Below are 17,592 nucleotides of genomic sequence, written 5' to 3' on the forward strand. Positions count from 1 at the left end.
TTTTCATGTATAATTAATCATTCTACTTTTCATGTATAATTAATCATTATAAATTGCACACAATGAATAGATTACTTTCAGCGGCGAATAGGGGAAACCCTGGAGCCCGCCAAAAAATAATAAAATACTTTGACTTGACTTGTATCAAACACAGGACTTTTCACCATTTGCTTGTATTCAGCTTTGGGGCATCCCTTTTCACCATTCAACAATAATCGGCTAACATGGTGGCCCTCCATTTGCTTTTGTATCTTTGTTCCATCGCTGCAATGTCTCGATGAAAGTGCTCATCACGTTTGTTGCTGACAGCACCACAGATTGGCGGGAAGAAATCCTGGTGCTAGTGCCAGAAATGTATCTTCAATGACATGTTGCACCCCAGTTTTTTGTAAGAAGTAATGAGATCTTCCACAAGCTGCCTCCAGTTGCTGGCTTTAACATTTAGAAGACCAGTTGAAACATTTTGAAGACTTTCCATGCTGATTTCTTGCGCTCACTAAGGACACACTTGAACTGTTCGACTTTGAAAAGTTGCCTAATTTGTGGACCAATGAAAATGCCTGCCTTAATCTTCTTTGTCAAGTCTTGGGAATTTCTCTTGCAAGTAAGTGAATGCAGGACCATTCACTTCCAAATCCTTCATGAAATTTTTCATGAACCTGAGTTTGATGTGGAGTGGTGGAAGCAAAACTTCATTTGGATCTACCAGAGGTTCAAATGCTACATTCTTCATTCCAAGTGTTAATGATTTTCACTGAGGCCAACTCCTCTTCTTGTAGTGCATATCCTTGGCACAACTATCCCACTTGCAGAGAAAGCAATAATACTTAAGTGTAACCCCTTTGTAATCCTAATAAAATGGCGATTACCTTTAAATTACCATATATCTGCCACTCATACTTCTGATAGTATACATCTAATAGGATGTTCTCCATGTTTGCATATGAATCATTTTTGTGGACAGCATACACAAGAGGGATTGAAGGCAGCATATTTCCTTTGTGTAAAAATACAGCCTTAAGGCTAACCTTAGAAGCATTTTATAAATACAGCAGACTTTCGATTTACTGCGACATTTCAAGACTCCAAATTAAAAAAAAAAAAAAAAAAAAAAAAAAAACAACCAAAAATCATAAAATTCAAGTAATAACTAGAACCCACTGCTAAAGAAAAAAAAAAAAAAAAAAAAAAATCAAATGTTTAGTTTGTTTTAGTGCGTCGCGTCGATTGTTGTATTCCGTTGCACCACAAAAAGACAAGTTTTTTTGTATTTTTGGATTAACCGGGATTTGTTTTTTTACCATCTATCCCAGAAAACTAAGTCTACTGTACTTGCCATCCTTCGGGAAGGCGCCTCGTGTTCATTGCTGCCATTAGACCATCAACATCCTTACAAACAGGAAGTTCACCTTCTGTTTGATAGAATTTATCATAGTTTTTATTTTGAGTATGAAATGTAGTCACTTTCACAGAATGATCAAGACGATTCTACTGTTGCAGCTTCGAGGCCAAAAGCTCTGCCTTATTCTTTGGCAGTTTGAGATCCCTGATGAGGTCATTAAACTCACTTTCTGTGGTCTTATGTAATTCAGAAGGATAAAATGGTGGTGGATCCCTTGATGTAGACAGCTGCTGTACTTCATGTATATCAAGTTGATGTTCATCAGAATGTGCAGAAAAACGGTTGGGTGGTTCAGGAATAGGTAGTACTTTACTATGAGGCACAGGACAAATTGCAATTGATATATTTGGGTGTGTCACTGTCCATTTTTTCTTCACTGTCATCCAATTTCTAATGAGGCACCATACAGAAGTAATAGTCTGTGATGTGATTTGTTGGCTCCTCCATATTATGGGCACTGCAAAAGGCATTAAATGTCCCTTTTGATTCACCCACACACTGAATCTTGATGAACAGGTAGTGTGGAGAATATGTGTGGAGCCCAGTTCATGTCCTGGTTGCCTACTTTACACCCAACGTAAAAGAAGTAGGCTTTTTTTATGGCTCGATTAACTTCAAGAAAGGAATGCTTTCTTGAAGTTAACGTGATTTCTCCACATATGTAACAGAAGCCATCCGAATTATTCACACAATTACGGGACATCTTATAAGACACAAATACTGTGCAAAAAGTAGGAGTCTCACAGAGAACAACCGCTAACTGAACAAATCACCCAGTGCCTAGCCATATTCGAGGTGACAACTTATCATGTGAAGCAGAGCAAAGCAACAGTTGCCGATTACACGATAAGAGTGTGTTGCCATGTGTTTTGCCGAGAGCCATAGTTGATAATGTAGAATAATTCGCTAATATGAGACCCCAACTGTAATTCGAAAACAAGAGCCAACTGGCAAATTTTAATGTGATTTTCATGTTGACCAGTGTAATCTATTTCTCAGAGACTGTGAAATAATTTATATCCAATTTAATTAAAATTTTGGTTCAGCAAATTTCATAGTTTGTAAGGCGCAAAAACCTGATGATCCAAAATTCTAGGTGATTACACCCACACTTGAGATTTGTAGTATTTTGTGAGTTTTCACTACCCTTCAAACCTTGATTCTTTGAGTTTTAATAAACTTCAGGATTGGGGGCATCACTGTCAGTAAATAAACAGAGCTTCTCCCGCCCTCCCTGGTTGATAAGAGTGATTCTTCTGTGAGCTGCAAAAAAGAACTCATTTTGCAATCCTTGCTATAATCGTAGGTCTTTCTATACTTTAATATGTTCACTGTCTTTTATATTTGCTAGGGTCATCCGACATGCCTTGGGGGACTAACCTGGGGTGCTAGAAAAGTATGCAATGCTTTTTAGCATTTGGATTTCATCTGTGAAGAGTCATTTCTCCAAGTAATGCTGGTATCTGTCATTTGTAGTGTATTTTACATCAACATATGCATTTTACAAGATTCAGAATCCACAACACTTGAATAGCATTCTATTTCAGTATCAGATGACATATTATAATGAGCTGATTCAATGTCATCGGAAAGGAACAGAAAACTGAAAAGGAACAGGGATGTTCCTTTTCAGTTCTGATATCCCAGGTTGTGGATCGATGATAACTCTTTAGGGTCAAATCTTACAGGAAAACACTTTTTACATAAAATTATCAGTAGACACAGTATGTTTTTCACAAACTAAATAATGAAAATTCAGCAAGCATAATGTTCAAAAAAATTTTCTCTTCTTCTTCTTTTGGAACTAAACTGGATAAAATAACTTCAAAATAAGCAAATAAAAAATATTTTGATACTAAGCAAAATTCCAGCCTTCATTTGGCATCTTACTGAAAAACATTACAGCAGGCCCTTGTTATAACGCAGTTCGCTCTACGCTGTTCTTATATTATAACCCATAACTCACTCTAATGTTGTCACAACTCACTGTAATGCTCTGTGGGGGTTTCGTTTCTGTTTCTCCTTTTCTCAGACCTCCACCCTACTGAAGTCTCAAACAGCCCACAAAACGCAAATCTAACTGCAATTCACAGAAAATTCTAGATCCTAGGGTGTGAGTGTGTAAAGCGGGTGTTAGCAGAACATTAAAGAGACATTTTTTTGATAAAAATGTCAACCTTTAATGAACATCAATACAGCATTTACATAAAAATCAAATAATTACATACAAGCATACCAATTTCCATATATTTGAATCACATTACAGTACAATACACTATCTCTCCCTCAACTACGCTCAAGGCCGTTCCCTCTTCCATTACAAATTATTAACATCAGTTTGTATCAGCTGTATCTTACTTAAAATGAATAATCAATGATTACTCAATCATTATCTTACGTTACCAATTTTTATCACTTAAATCAGTAAACTCATTTTAACTTTTATTACTCTTTTTATATTTTTTTTCTAACCTTTATTTTAACACATGAAATATATTACAACCGGTATCCTCTTACCTCAATAATATTCACTATAGATCACTTATTCTACCTTAGTTACTCTCTAGTTACCATCTTAGTCATCCCTCTTTACCCATGAGGTTTCTCTATTAATAAAGTTTCTTTCTCTTTACACCTCATCTGATATGTTATCTTGTGTTGGCACCTGGCCTAAATTAACGATATAGGTTAACATATACTTACAGTACTACCCCTATAAATATAATTTCTTTACTAATTCCTTTATACTATTACCTTCCCTTTATTTACCCCTGTACCACCCTTTTGTTACCCATGAGCAATAACATTTATTACCATTTATCTCAATTTCAGTAACTAACTTGCCTAATAGTTCTCACTCAATTCCTCACAGGCTATATTATGAGTCCTTGGGTTCGGGATTAAAGAAAAAAACAGGAACAAACTTATGTTCCGGATTATCTGCTACTTCCTTTGGGCAGACATCCTTACTACCTCTCATCAGATTTTCCTGTTCCTCCCTGCTTTTTTCTACGATCCCCTCTGAACGTTCCCGCTCAACTCTCTTTGGTGAATAAACAATCATTTAGGATACTTTTATCTCCAAAATAATACTTTTTCAATCGGTCCTCGTGTTCTACCCGTTCTGTTTGGGTATTGTTTATTTGCCACAATTTGTAGGTAGTAGTAGTAGTAGTGGCATGTGATGCAAGAAAGCATGTGTATGAGCTTATGCAGCATCAGCCAAAAAAAAAACGCCATTCCCTCCAAATGCCTGTCCAGTTCCTCCTTAAATTTATTCAACCTATCAACTTCCACAACGACAGATGGAAGTTTGTTCCAGCAATTAACCACCCGCTGGCTAAAGGCAAATTTCCGCACATCTATTCTACATCTGTCTCTTCTTAATTTGAATTTATGCCCCCTTAGGTTCGTAATCTGAACAAGTGGAAGGATCCCATCAGAATTCAGCATGCTCAACCCATTCAAGGCCTTATATACCTCAATCAGATCACTGCTCAGGTGCCTAGTCTCCAGCCACTGCCATTTGCAGAACTTAAGCCTCTCTTGGTAAGAGGATCCCTTCATTCCCCTCACCAATCTTGTTGCCCTTCTCTGTACACGCTCAAGTAAATCTACATCCTTCCTAAATTGAGGCCTCCACACCTGTACGCAGTACTCAAGGCATGGCCTGACCATTGCCTTATACAGAGGGATAATCACCTCTTTTTCCCTGCTAGCAAAATTCCTATATATCATTGACAAAACCCCATGACCTGCCCTGGCAGCCTGTCTGCATTGCTCAGAAAACTTCATATCTGCCTGCACAATTACTCCCAGGTCTTTTTCATTTTCTACCACCTTAAGTGTAGCACCACACAGTTGGTACGTTTCTCCGGGGTTACTTCGACCCATATGCAGTACTTTGCAATTGTCAATGTTAAACTTCAGTTGCCACTTCTTAGCCCATCTGCCCAAATTATCTAGATCCTGTTGCAGTAGCACACTGCCATTACTGTCATTAACAACCCTGCCAACCTTTGTATCATCTGCAAACTTCGACATTAAGCCTGATATACCTTCATCAATATCAGTGATAAATATACAAAACAACAGTCGACCCAACACCAAACCCTGTGGGACTCCACTAATAACATTAGTCCACAAAGAGCAGCACCCATTGATTACCACCCGCTGTCTTCTCCCACTTAACCATCCTTTTATCCATTGTAGCAACTTACCCTTAATACCATTTTGCTCCAATTTGTACAATAGTCTTTCATGTGCAACAGTGTAAAATCCAAATAGATGATATCAAAATTATTTTTTGCATCAAGTTCCTTTGTAACCACATCATAATATCCTATCAAATTTGTCAGACAAGACTTTCCCTTAACAAACCCATGCTGTGTCTGAATTATTGCTGCAGTCTTGTCTAGATGATCCTGCCATGCATCTTTAACCAGTGACTCCATTATTTTATCCGGTTACTGGTGAGAGCTTCTTTATCACCATGAAGAGTCCTTTTGCCTGTTTTAGTCATCTTTTACTTCTTAGCTCCTCATTTTTGATTTGTACCGAATCCCCTTCTTTAATTTGCTTATGCATCCTTCCATTGTTCTCTTCTCTTTGTACCACTCCGTAAACTGGCTTCCTTTGCCATCTCTCTCTCTCTCTCTTGCGGTTTCAAATCTGCTAATAAACTCTTCCACGAACTCCTGGATATCCTCATATTTTGGCCTTATGCTGTCATCAGACATGTCCCACGGGAATTTTGGGTCAAATTCCAACAGTAGGAATGCTGGTTTTTCCATAACATTGTGGTGTATAGAAATTCTGATTGGGAACAGTGGATAAGGAAGTTGCCTGTCCCAGCTGTCTCCAGCTCTATTGCGTAGGTGAGATAATGCCTTATTCAGTGTCCTATTCAATTGTTCGAACATTAGCATTGGCATTAGTAGAGGCATTTGATGAAAGAAAGCAAGCTTATGCAGCATCAGCCAAAAAAACACCCACTTCCACTTCACCCCTCTGTTCGTTCAAAATACCTGTCCAGCTGAGCCTTAAACTTATTTAGGCTATCAACTTCCACGATAAGGGATGGAAGTCTGTTCGACCAACCAACCACTCGCTGGCTAAAGGCAAATTTCCGCACGTCTATCCTACATCTGTCTTTCCTCAATTTGAATTTATGCCCTCTCAGGTGATTATTCTGAGCGAGAGGAAGAATCCCATCAGCATTGAGCATGCTCAAACCATTCAATGCTTTATACACCTCTATCAGATCACCTCGCTGGTGCCTAGTCTCCAGACACTGTAATTTGCAAAATTTAAGCCTTTCTTCATAAGAACACCCCTTTGTTCCATTCACTAATCTTGTTGCCCTTCTCTGTACTCGTTCCAGCAGCTCTACATCCTTCTTGAAATGAGGCCTCCAGACCTGTATACAGTACTCTAGGTGTGGCCTGACCATTGCCTTATACAAGGGAATAATCACCTCCTTATCCCTGCTAGAAAAATTCCTATATATCATTGACAATACACCATGAGCTACTCTTGCAGCCTGTCTGCACTGCTCAGAGAACTTCATATCTGCCTGCACAACCACCGCCAGGTCCCTGTCATTCTCTACCACTGTCAGTGAAGTACCACAGAGTTGATACGTTGCTCTGGGGTTGCTGTTTCCCATGTGTAGTACTTTACATTTGTTAATGTTAAACTTCATTTGACACCTCTCAGCCCATCTGCTCAACCTTTCCAGATCCTGTTGCAGCAGCATAGTGTCAGTATTTTCCTTGACAACCCTGCCTACCTTTGTATCGTCTGCAAACTTTGACATTAAGCTTGATATAACATCATCAATATCATTTATGAATACAGAAAACAATAATGGACCCAACACTGAGCCCTGAGGGACTCCACTAATAACATTAGTCCACGACAAGCAGTGTCCATTGATTACCACTCTCTGTCTTCTCCCCCTCAGCCACCCCTTTATCCACAGCAGCAATTTGCCTCCAATGTCACACTGCTCCAATTTGTGCAACAGTCTTCCATGTGCAACAGTATCAAAAGCCTTTCTAAGATCCAAGTATATAATATCAAAGTTATTCCCTGCATCCAGTTCCTTTGTGACTGCATCATAGATAGTATCCAATCAAATTGGTCAGGCAAGACTTCCCCTTAACAAAACCATGCTGTGTCCGAGCTATAACTGAAGTCTTGTCTGAATGATCCTGCAGTGCTTCTTTAACTAGTGCCTCCATTAATTTTCCTCGAACAGAAGTTAAACTCACAGGTCTATAATTGCTTGTGTCAGCCTTTGATCCTCCTTTGTGAATTGGGGTCACATTTGCACATCTCCAGTCTGTGGGTACCTCCCCTGAGTCCAAGGAAGCTCTCATAATTATGGCTAAGGGTTTGCTTACTTCCTCTGCTGCCTCCTTTAATATAACTGGATAGATCCCATCCACCCCGGGTGCCTTTCTTGTGTTTATCTTCAACAATTTCTCCTCCAATTTACTCTCAGTTATTACAAGATTCTCTAGATTACTGCTAGAGTTGAATACAGCTCTGGCTTTCCCCTCGCTAAATAACTCCTCATGTGTGAATGTCGATGCAAAATATTCATTTAGTTTGTTAGCTACCTGAGCAGGATCATCAACAGTTAACCCATCGATATCAAGTGGACCAATCTGATTCATCCCCTTCCTTCTAGAGTTTACATAAGTAAAGAACTCTGCTGTTTTTCTTTGCGTCCCTTGCCAAAGATTTCTTGTAATCTGCCTTCGCCTACCTAACCTCCTTTGTAACTTGGTTACAGATCAACTTGTATCTATCATAGGCTTCTGTGTCATGTGTTAATTTGTATGTATCCCATGCATGTTTCTTCTCTGCCATATGCCTCATCAGTTCATCTGACATCCATTTAGGCCTAAACCTTGAACAATATTTCTTAGCTGGTATGTAAAGCCTAGTAGCTTCCAAGATAAGTTCTTTGAATGCTCCCCATTTTGCATTTGCTGTTGGTAACATCATCAGTTGGTCCCACTGTACAGAATTTAAAAACTGTCTCAGTCCATCGTAGTCGCCTTTACGAAAGCAATAACCCTTCCCTTTACCCCTAATGGTAGTTACCTCTTTGAGTAAATCCCACTTCAGCACACTGTGATCACTGCCACCTAGTGGTTCATTTATCTGCAGATTCTTAATGCATGAAGAATCACTGCTGATAATCAAATCAAGAGTATTCTTCCCTCTAGTTGCCTCCCAAACATGCTGATGTAGAAAACAATCATCCAATAAATCCACAAAAGCCTTGCTAGTGTGTGTGAGTGACCAGCCCCCAAATTCCAGTCAATATCTGGGAAATTAAAATCTCCCATTATAAGACTATCTGATTTACTGGCTCACTCTATTTCTCTGTACAGTTTCTTATTATACTCATCAGAGTCATTAGGCCTATAGCACACTCCTACTCTCAATTTTGGTCTCCCATGCTTATGTCACACCAAACTGACTCGACACTGCACTGTCCAGCGATGTCCACTGGCTTCACTTCCTTGGATTTCATGTATTTCTTAACTAATAGCATAACTCTTCCTCCCTTCCTATCCAGTCTATCCTTTCTGTAGACGTTGTACTCCCCATATTCCAGTTCTGCATTCCTTATATCTGTGTGACACCAAGTCTCTGATATCCCAACAATATCTGCCTTTGATGTTTTGAGCAATACCTCAAATTCATCAAATTTATTTACTAAACTCCTAGCATTGGTGTACACGCAAGTATACATGCACCTATTTCTATTCTTAGCTACCCTAATACAACCCATGTGTTTACTTGTACCACAATGACTCCCAGCAGTCTCTCAAATATCCTGAATCTTGTTTTTCAGGTTTCTGCTCATTCCAATAGAAGCAGTGCAAGAATCTCTTTCACCTCTGCCAGTGGCTACTGTTAATCTATTCGTCTTTGTATTCCCACAAGCTAGCAGTTTTCCGACCCACCTAACACTGCCTCGATAGCATCAGCAAATATTCTTGCACCCTTTCTATTTAAGTGTATCCCATCCCTGTAGAAGCAATCTCTCCTGTTAACAAGTACAGTACAGGCTGAAAAAAATTCTACCCCTTGAGCCTTGCACAATCTTTCCAGGGCCGAATTGATCGACAAGGCTCTCATCATATACTCCCTCCTATCGTGTCTGGGCAGAATTTCAGACACTTTCAAATTCAACCCTATTTCACGGCTTTTTTTCAACAGTGACCTGTACTTGTTAAGCAATTCTGCCGGTCTCCTACTCTTGATATCATTAGTGCTAACGTGTACAACTATATCACCTTTTGTGCCCTTAAAAGATGATATCTGCTCTACAACGTCATCAACCTTTGCCCCTGGCAGACATACCCTGGTCCTGTTCCATCTATCCTTTTTACAAAGCATGTTCCCTGTTTCCCTGATAATAGAGTCACCAACAACTACTAGTTCCTTTGGGACCAGCGCATTCTGCCTTGGGGGTTGCCGCTGTGTTTCACGATGACCAAGTGCAAGCTCTGGCATTGATGTGGGCAGCAGAGCTTGATGGGCCCCTCAATTTAGTTCCTTCGAGGGAATTCACCATGTCCTTCAAGCTCTCATATAGGCCCATAAGAACGCTGAGTTGTTGCCTGATTTCGATACACTCCTTGCATCGCGCACACACAAAGATATCCTCCATGGCAATATCATGTCCCGTACCTGAATGCTCCACTAACATCATGCAAGCTGTGCATTTTAGAAGGCTGTGATTCAGAAGGCAACTGCCCCCCTCAGTTCTGCTCTGAGCCACAGCACTTCCATTAGCTTGAGCCTTTTGTTTTGCTGCTCTGGTCTGAGTCATGATTACTGTTAATTTAAATAAAATTTCAATTTCAGTTTATAACCCTAAATTATCTCCCAACACAGTTATAACGGGATATATATTTTTTAGTGTCAAAGTATTAATTATTTCCGAGTTCCCTTTATATAACTTCCGTAACAGTTATGTATTAATTAATTATGTTATGTTTGTAATCTAAGTCGGTATTATGTATTTAGTTAAAAGTGCAATTTAAATGCCAACGAAGTTCAACAAGTTTAATAGATTTTACCGATCGCTGAAAATATTATAACATATACTATACTAATGCTATCTAGGTTCGATATATAACGATCGTATGACAAAGATAAAGGCGGGAAGTTACAAACGGTATCTATGGACACTTAAGTATTAATTAACATTCCATCACATTGTGCCCTATATGGCACCATGAAAATTCTCTTTATTTTTAATAAATCACATACTTGCAATAACAGTTCCAACTGAAAATTCTGGCCACAGTCAGTCAAAATTGCATCACCATAGCTGCACCGGCACACGTTTTCCAGGTAGGTTTGGCAATGGTTTGAGCGGATTGATCCCTTAGAGGGATCGCTTTGGGATGCCTGGTAAGCATATCAATCACGATAAGGATATAACGGTTTCCATTTGGTAGCGTGTAACGGGCCCACTACATCCATCGCAATAGCCTCAAATGCTCAACCCGGACTCAGGTGTACTGGAGTGGGGCGTGTCCTTTGAATGTGTTTCGCACTTGGCACTCGTGACAACTGTGACAGAACCCTTTCACATCACAATCCAAGCCTTTCCAATGGTAGTGAAGTCTAACTCTTTCTATAGTTTTCTGGTACCCCATGTGCCCAGCCATACGATGAGAATGAAACTGCCTTAATATCCATCCTACTATCTTCCTTGGGGCCACTATCTTACTACCAGCTTCTTGTCCCCTTAATCCATCCGTCCCAAATCGAAGGATTCTTGCAACCACATGGAGCCAGTTTCTCCCCTACTACTACTACTATGTTTGTTACTACCATTGTCTCCCTCCAAGTTCTGCATAACTTTTTTAAGCTCAGGGTCCTCCCTCTGTGCACTTCACACATGATCTCTTCCCTAATCGTCTTCATTGATGGCTAAAGGGTCCCCTCTGGTCTTCACCCCCAATATATCTACAGATTTCAGGTCCCCATGTTCTCCTGGCTGTTTAAAGTACTCTGCCCTACTCAAAAAGTCAGCTACTACGTTTTGGGATCCAGGTACAGTGGTACCTTGGTTTGCGAGCATAATTCGTTCCGGAAACATGCTCGTAATCCAAAGCACTCGTATATCAAAGCGAATTTCCCCATAAGAAATAATGGAAACCCAGGTGATTTGTTACAAAACTCAAAAATATTCATAAACTGTAAAAATTATTAATACAAAATACATACCTTTTTATATTTTTAATATTTAAATTTAATATACATAAAGCAATCGAATTTATTAATTATTGGGTAGGACGACTTTCACTTTGTCTAACGGAATCACTGCTATCTGTCGACTTTTTCTTTTTGTGCGATTTTAACAAGGAATCTTTCCAATGACACTTGCTTTTGCCTCCTTTTGAGGATTTCACGGAAATCAGATTCATCGTTCGCGCTATTACAAAATGAGGAGGCACGCTTGATACACATAAACAAAGCTGCGAGCGTGTAGCAACTGAATAAACAACACCGTAAAGGCAGAGATACACTATTAACATCTCACATTTTACTAAAGCACATTTCTAGGGGTTACTACCATAAAACAATAAAAACAATTTCCAGTTGCGTTCCTGCTAGTGGAATCTGTTATAAACTGGTAGTAAACTCGATCTAATTACATTTGCGATTATACTAGCTGGAATTGTTGATTTTTACGTTATTATGGTGAAATGTGTTTTCCCTTCACTGATATAAAAAACTATAAATACATTTTCAAAATCTTCTCTTCATTCCTATCGGAATGCGTTCGGTTGGGGTGATTCTGCGTTTGACTGCCATTTCTTGTAAACACAAAGGCGAATCGTGCATAAGCGAATTCGGTTCGACATCGTTCCTGTATTTATAAATCGTGTATGATCGAATTCGTATAGTGTGAACACGTGTTATACGAAGACTGACTGTACTCGTATTGCAAGACCTCGCTCGTTTATCAAGTTAAAATTTATTAAAAATTTTTGCTCGTCTTGCAAAACACTCGCATACCAAGTTACTCGTAATCCAAGGTACCACTGTATATATTTTACCTCGATATCATATTCCTGCAGAGCTATGCTCCACCTGACAAGCCTGCCATTCTTATTTTTAATATGGCGTAGGATTTTTAATGGTTCGTGGTCAGATAAAATGATTACTTTGCGTTCATATAATAAAAACTTAAATTTCACCTGCAAATAGGATGGTGAGCATTTCTTTCTCTCAGGTGGCATAATTTTTCTCATGCTTCCCTAAAGGACAACTACAGTAGCCTATGGACTGCCTGCCTGTTTCATTTTCTTGTTCCAATACCCCGGCTATAGTCTCTTTTGACACAACACAAATCAGAAAAAACAGTTTCAAAGGATTTGGATGTGCTAGCAGAGGTCTTTGTGTTAGCGTTTCCTTAAGGGCCTTGAAGGCTTGCTCAGCCTGCTTGTCCCATATAAATTTATTTTTTTTGAGTCAATGCTGTTAAAAGCTTCATTATTTCTCCACCATTCCTTATGTAGCGTCAGTAAAAGTTTAACATACTGAGCACTCTTCTCACCTCCCTCACTGTCCTAGGGGGCTTTAAATTTTGAATTCTTTCTATATTTCTCTTGTTAGGTTTTATCCCCTCAGCTGATATGGAATGCCACAACTATTGAATTTATGGGATAAAGAATCTGTATTTAGAAGTTTTCAAGGATAGATTGGCATTGGTCAGCCTTTGGAATATATCTTCGAGTAACTCTTGGTGTTTTTCCAGTGTGGAGGAATAGACAAATAGGTCATCTGTGAAGCACATGACTCCACGATCAAATAAGTCAGCAAAAATAGTGCTCATAACACACTGAAAAGAGGCTGCTGAATTTCTTGCTCCTTGAGGCATCCTTGCCATTTGGTATTTACAAAATGGGGTTTGAAAGGCAAAATATTTCTTGTGCTCTGCGTGGAGTGGAATTTGATAATAAACTGAGTTTAAGTCCAGCTTTGAAAAATAAATAGCACCTTCTCAGCTGCTCAGCATCTCTGACACATTCAGCATGGGGAAATCGATAGGTTTCGTGATTTGGTTTACCTTCCTAAGGTCTAGCACTATTCTTATCCCCCCTTCAGATTTATTGACAACTAATAGTGGGCTATTCTATTTGAACTGTAACCTTTCTATTATTCGTGCCCTTTCCATTAGTAAAATTTCTTCCCTTAACTTTGAGATTTGGGCCCAAAGCATATTGCATATTTGCATTATATGCATTTATCCAGAGTCTAGTCATCACTCAGTAGTTAGGTAATGAACAGTTTACTCAAACATTGTATAATAATTAATGCGATGCAGTTACATTTTCGAAGATGAATAATGGCAGATAAGAATTAAAAAGCAACAAAGTCTGGATGCATTACGAAGCCTACAAAGGTAAGAAAAAGACTGAATTTGAAAATTAAATTATACGTTTTGTTAAATATTATTTGAAGCGAATCAATTCCATTCAACAAGTGGATGTAGGCAATCATTTAGGACTGGAAGATTCAACTGTAAGAACAATTATAATAAAAAATAAAGAATTAATTTTAGCAGCGGGAAAGACAGCTACACCACTGCAAGCAACTAAATTGGTTATGGCTAGTTTGGCTATTATAACTGAAATGGAGAGACTTCTAAATAATTTTATTGAAGATAATATCCAATGCACAATTCCGTTAAGTTAAATATTATTAAATAAAAAGCGATTAGTCTATATGATGATCTGAAGAAAGCTCACCTTAAAAAAAAAAAAAAAAAAATGGAACCATTTAAAATTAAGGGAAAAGTCATAAGTGCAGATCAAGAAGGAGCCGAAACTTTCAAAAAAGAACTTCTTAAAATTATCGAAGAGAGGTGTTATACTTCTCAACAACTTTTTAACATAGATGAAACAGGGATTTTTTTTTTTGGAAACAAATACCTAAAAGAAGTTTCATATTGAAAGAAGAAAAAAAAACATGTCAGGCTTCAAAGCGGCGAAGGATCGGTTGACTTTATTGTTGAGTGGTAACACTGCAGTGGATTTTAAAATAAAACCAGTTTTAGTTTACTAGGAAGAGGACCAAAGTACAACCCAAAATTGACCAAAGATACGAAAACTCGACAGCCCAGGGCCATCAGATTAATAGATTCATGATTTTAATTGGCATTTTAAGTTTAATTTTGATACGTAATGTAGTTAATTACCACATAATTATATAGGTATGTAATGGAGAATTTTTATATGTACAGATTTTTAATATTAAATAATTCAACCGACATTCGGCATCTTTTCACTACCGTTTATTATTTGTGAGTCACAGTGGTATAGACCGCGACTCCCAAATACATTACAGGAATACACCGCTCACTTAGCGCTCTGTTTTTCCAGAACAAATTATCAGCATTAAGCAGGGGTCACCTGTATTAATAAGTTTTGCATTACACAAGTATCATGAAATTACTGTACATATCAGAGAATAAATCTATTACTGTATGTTTCAATTTTTCAACAGACTATCACAGCACAACTGATACCAATTTGTTAAATAAAATAAACAAAACCAAAATAATAAACAAAAAATCTAATTTAGCACAGTTTTATTTATTTATTATTATTTTTTGTAATGAAAAAAAAAGAGAAAAATTGAGCTTTTACATCATGATGGAGAAACTTTTTATCGCCAAATAGGTCAAAATCACACATTGACTACAAACACTTTCTATTACATACTATAATCCCTCCCCAACTGCAGGTTTGAGATATGGTTTATATTTATATTCTAGAATTTTACAATCCCCCCCCCCTTTTTTTGAATTTTATGTATACATGTTTCAAGTCCAAATGATAATTTGGACTTAACCATGATAATTATTGTTCCTACCTCTTGTAGACACAGGAGGAGGAGAATAGGTTGGCCTTTCTCCTGCTGAAGGGATTATATATGCATATATATTGGAGTAAAATGAGAGTATACTGATTAAAAATAAATGTTCTATTTTATATGTGTATACAAGTTAATAATTTGTGAAAACTTAACCACTGGCGCATGGTTGTTGTCGGATAAAATCTGACTGATGGTATGTTATTCAGCAGGATGATCAAAGGTAGTAAAATATGCTTAACAGATAAAACAGTGTCATACTGCTCACACACACACAGGAGGGTCATAAATCCTCAGCAAAAAAGAATACACTAGATGACTGTCCTATGTGAAGGTGAGTAAGAACAACTTCTCTTTCAGATTCCTGAGCAGACTAGAATGCCAAGTTCTGTTTACAGGCTTAATTTGATATAGTTTATTTGTTACCTACCCATGCCACAAATATTGCCACTGTGAGCACATCTTAAGTTATTTGCCTGTAGGTCTATATATGGGACTGACAGGACAAGATTATTCGTGGGGGCTGCAGTATTAGCCAAATCATTCTCTCTAATCCTGATGTAACTGGGGATCTGGCAGAAGTGAACATCAAACGATCTTCATAGAGAGAGAGAGAGAGAGAGAGAGAGAGAGAGAGAGAGAGAGAGAGAGAGAGAGAGAGAGAGAGAGAGAGAGAGAGAGCATATGATCTGCTGGACCCATGCTGGGGTTGGATGAGTAATGTATCTTATCACTCAAAGAGCCTGTAATATACTCAAAGAATTGATTTGAGCAAATTGCAGAGGAAGGGCAAATACATTAAAACCAAGGAATAACTTTAAAGCAATAATCATAGAACCCTTGGACATACCAAAGAGCAGAAAACGACAGCATGGGAAAGTTAGGGAGTAATGAAAAGTACTGAAGGCGGCATAAACAGCGATAGTAGGCCCGAGCGCAGTTCCTTGTGCCTGGGGACGGGTGCTAGACAGCAGCTGCCCTTGTATTGGCTGCTCCCTGGTGGCAAAGTGGCCTGCCACTAACACCACACACATACAGTAACACTTTTTCAGACCAGTTTCGTAGAGTTTCTATGCCATCATAGACGAACTAGGTGGACATGGGCTTTCGCCTAGGAGCCACCCTCGATACCAGGACGTGCACACACACAATACACTAGGAGGTCACATGTAACATGACATCATATATATGTATAATGAGACTGTAAATGTACATAAAATTGTGTATAAATCTTCTCTGTAAATTTTGTATATAAAAAAGTGGAAAAAATGGAAAATGTAACTACCACAGACAAGGTTAGGAAGGCCAGGGCTGAGTATGAGAAATCACTGGCTAAGAGAGCAAAGAATAAGGAAAAGGAGTTTTTCGTATATGTGAATACAAAGCAGAAGAAGAAAGTGAATAGTTACTTTGCACATCTTTACTGACAAAAGTCCCTTTATGCTCAGCAGAGGCTGTATTAGTGAGGCTGAGCCATATGAAATTAGTGATTTCAAAATTACAGATGACTGTTTATCAGAAATACTTTTGAGCCAAAAGGCAAGTAAGGCTCCCGGAGTTGATGGCATATACCCAGTAATTTTTTAGACCCTCCCAGTCTACTCAAAGTGAGTACCAGGGTTCAAGCCCCTGACTGCTAAATACAGTCGATCTGCCAACCCGCACTGGACCAGTGTGGCAGATTACGGTCTATTTCCCTCAACATGAATCGTTGAAGAGGCTTCCATTTTGCAGTGGATTGATAATGGCTACAGCTTACCTTTTATCCAGTAATTTGAGGGAGGCAGCCACAGAGTGTATTAAACCATTGAGTAATTATGAGGGCATCAATTACGTTGGGAGAGATTCCTTTGGACTGAAGAAGTGTCAATGTATCGTCACTTTACATAAAGGAATTCGAAAAATGAAGTTGGTAACTACACAGTTACCAACTTCACTCTTAGAACCTCTAGTTAGTCTAACTTCAGTAGTAAGGAAAAATCTTAGAGGCAATCATTAATAGAGCAATGCAGGGACATCTAGATATAAATGGCATTCTGAAGGACACACAACATGGTTTTGTTAAGGTAAAACCATGTTTAACTAACCTGGTAAGCTATTTTGACACAGTTACTCATGAGCTAGATGTAGGGAACAATTTCGACATAGTTTATTTGGATTTTAGCAAGGCTTTTGACTCACACCCTCATCAGAAGTTACTGTATAAGCTGGAACATGTGGGGATTACTGGAAAGATTCTAAGATGTATTGCAGTGTAGCTGCAG

General features: G+C 38.5%; 1 protein-coding gene across 1 annotated transcript in view; it reads right to left on the minus strand.

Moving 5' to 3' along the window:
• The window catches only part of LOC150090948 (uncharacterized), a 385,861-nt gene that overhangs the window by 310,415 nt on the left and 57,854 nt on the right, over window positions 1-17,592 (minus strand). The gene's annotated exons all lie outside the window — the stretch shown is intronic.

Source organism: Mastigoproctus giganteus, chromosome 1 (genome assembly GCF_048544385.1).
Source record: "Mastigoproctus giganteus isolate SK-2022 chromosome 1, ASM4854438v1, whole genome shotgun sequence".
Taxonomy (NCBI): Eukaryota; Metazoa; Arthropoda; class Arachnida; order Uropygi; family Thelyphonidae; genus Mastigoproctus; species Mastigoproctus giganteus.